General features: G+C 41.0%; 1 non-coding gene across 1 annotated transcript; it reads left to right on the top strand.

Moving 5' to 3' along the window:
- Nucleotides 1-264: 264 nt before the first annotated feature.
- TRNAV-UAC (transfer RNA valine (anticodon UAC)) lies at nucleotides 265-337 on the top strand. Its single transcript has one exon. It is a non-coding gene; the product is annotated as a tRNA-Val (tRNA).
- The last annotated feature ends 3,013 nt before the right edge of the window (nucleotides 338-3,350 follow it).

Genomic DNA, 3,350 nt, shown 5'->3' on the forward strand with positions numbered 1-3,350 from the left:
TCATGTGAAAACATTTGTTTTCTACTTGTTTCCGCCAGAGTAGCCCAGTATTCCTAAAAACTTTCTGAGGTTGGAGAAAGACCTGCTCACTCAACCAATCAGTGGATAAGATCAGACATTGCTGAGGCCAGTGATTGGCTAAGCGAGCAGGTCCTGCTCTGACCTCTTGTCTTAGGAGCAGAAAAATATACAAGCATAGGGGCCTAGAAGCTATAGGGGACAAGGGGTTGGTACAGATGCAGCCTGTACCAACTTTAAAGTTGAGGTTTCATAGTGTAGAGGCTATCATGTCTGTTTTACACGCAGAAGGTCCTGGGTTCAATCCCCAGTGAAGCCAAACTTGTTTATACAACTTTAAAGTTGACAAACTACATTTCACACATGATACACTACACCATTTCTGTAACATGCATTGCCAGGAGTAGTTTCTGTGTCCTACCCTATGACTCAACTGCTGCTAGATTTCCTGGGGAAAAGCAAAAAGATTTTGGCACCTAGTGCACCAAATTGTTGAGCAATTTCTGCTTCTGCTAAGGAAACCCAATGGCAGTAAGCACAGAGTACACTGAAGAGGAGAAGTGTGGGATTTATTTTGTCCACTTTTTGTTGCACAATATTTTACTACACTGCACTCTACTACAGTCTAATATACCCTCTTCTGGTTACTGTGAAACCACCCTAAAAAATTGATCAAAAAATGTGCCAATCATTTCACATGCTGACCATATAGAGGTAGATACCAGACATATGTAAGCGCTCTGCATATATAGTCGTAGACCCGTCTGTACCCCTATACATAGTTGTTGACCAAACTGTGCCCTAACAGACATAATGGCCCTCATTTACTAAAGTCCAACCGACTCTTTTTCTCGGTTATTGCGCCAAAATTTGAGTCGCAACGTCTGTGCGACTATTTATGCAACCAAATTTTTGTCGCACAACTGACACTTTAGAAAACACTCTAAGTGTTTTTTTTCACTCTGAAATTGGCGTGTTTTATGCAAAATGGGTGTTTTACCGACAAAAAACAAAAAATACTCGGAGTACTTCCAAAATCACTCGAGAAAAAGTTTGAGTTTGCCTCAAACAATAACCGACAGCCAAGAGGCCGAGTGAAATTCCAAAAATGGAGTGATTTCTAACAAGGGACTTTTTACCATTGTGTTTTTTGTGAAAGTAACTTGTTTTATAACCTGAAAACATTTTGTACAGTTCAACACATTTATGAATAAAATATTGAATGCTTTTGTGATAGTTAAAGGGATAGTCCAGGCCAAAACTTTTTTTTATATATCAACTGGCTCCGGAAAGTTATACAGATTTGTAAATTACTTCTATTAAAAAATCTTAATCCTTCCAATAGTTATTAGCTTCTGAAGTTGAGTTGTTGTTTTCTGTCTAACTGCTCTCTGATGACTCACGTCCCAGGAGCTGTGCAGTTCCTATGGGGATACTCTCCCATCATGCACAGCTCCCGGGATGTGACATCATCATTGAGCAGTTAAACAGAAACCTTCAGAAGCTAATAACTATTGGAAGGATTAAGATTTTTTAATAGAAGTAATTTACAAATCTGTTTAACTTTCCGGAGCCAGTTGATATATATATATAAAAAAAGGTTTTGCTTGGAATACCCCTTTAATGTTTATATATTATTTTTCTTTAACACATTTGCAATATTAGGTTTAGATCGACGGGGTCCCGCTGCTGGGGACCCCGGGGATCGCTGCTGCAACACCCCGCTATCATTACTGCGCAGAGCGAGATCACTCTGCATGTAATGACGGGCAATACAGGGCCCGGAGCATCGTTATGTCACGGCTCCGCCCCTCGTGACGTCATGGCCCGCCCCGTCAATACAAGTCTATGGGAGGGGGCGTGGCGGTCGTCATGCCCTCTGCCATAGACTTGCATTAAGGGGACGGGCCGTGATGTCATGAGGGGCAGAGCCGTGACGTCACGCTGCTCCGGCCCCTGTATCGCCCGTCATTACGTACAGAGCGAACTCGCTTTGTGCAGTAATGATGGCGGGGTGCCGCAGCGGCGATCCCCGGGGTCCCCAGCAGCGGGACCGCAGAGATCTAACATCTTATCCCCTATCCTTTGGATAGGGGATAAGATGCCAGGGGCGGATTACCCCTTTAAATCAATTTAACACCCAAGCTGATAAACAAGGATAATTGTTGTAATGTTTGAAAAATTATAACACATAAATACTTTTGATTCATGGAAACATTTTTAAACAAACAAGTCTAAACCATTTTGACTCACACAACTAATTTCTTTAGCTCGAAGTTTGTGCAACACAATTGATTAGTGTGACACAAATATGTGCGACAGAAAAATAACCGACATGTGCGACAGGATAGTAAATAAGCCTGAAAAAAAAGACGAGTGATATTGAAATCACTGCAGAATAAACAATCCACTCTTAATAAATCAGGGCCAATGTCTACAGTCATATACAGCATATGGCTGGAGGCAGTTTGCCCATGTACTGCCTCCGTGCTTTGGCGCTCCACTGCTCCTCTGGTCCAGGGTCCTATGGGCCATAGCTGTAGATCCTTGGACCAGAAGAACAGTGAATGGAGCACCAAATGTTGGGCGCTGGATAATTACAATATGTTGCATTCTTTTTCCTTGAAGCATTGCATAGTTTTTAAGACTCTTTATGCCAGTATTGCAGTCTCCTCAAGAAGACACATTAAACCCCCTTAGTCTCATGGATCATAGAAAGGACATAGAGAAAAACAGCAGGCCATACTTTTTAGAGTGGATAAAAACAGCATATATTAATATTGTCTGCTAGCGTTTCCAAACATTCTTGTTAATAAACATTTTTGTGAGGGCATACAGGTTAAGAATATCATCATGAAGCACATATATAGATAGTGGTTAAAGATTAATGAATAGAATGAGTAAATAAAAAGTACATCAACAATGTATAGCAGAACAGCCTGGGAATTTCAAAAACACCATGGTAGCTTTGACCTTTCCTACCGGTCAATAGTCTTCGTATCAGACACTTACTAAAGAGCATTTGCAATTCACACTCAGTCTAATACAAACATTTGTTCCAAGTATTTGTATGTGATGTAGTAAGATCCCAATAAGGCAAAAACTATGCAGACTTTATATCAGCCGCTGCCACCCTCCTTTGTTGATTTTCTGTTTTATTTATTTTTGAGCAAAACAAAGTTAATTATATAAACGAGAGAGAACTTCAGAGTGACTTTGACTGGCAGTTATGACCATGGGGGAACTTATAGCTACATACACAATATCTGATATGTTAGTGCCCCGGGCAAGACTGCGGGGCTTAAGGAACACCTGCCCTAGTTTAGGATAAT

Source organism: Hyla sarda, chromosome 4 (genome assembly GCF_029499605.1).
Source record: "Hyla sarda isolate aHylSar1 chromosome 4, aHylSar1.hap1, whole genome shotgun sequence".
NCBI classification, from domain to species: domain Eukaryota; kingdom Metazoa; phylum Chordata; class Amphibia; order Anura; family Hylidae; genus Hyla; species Hyla sarda.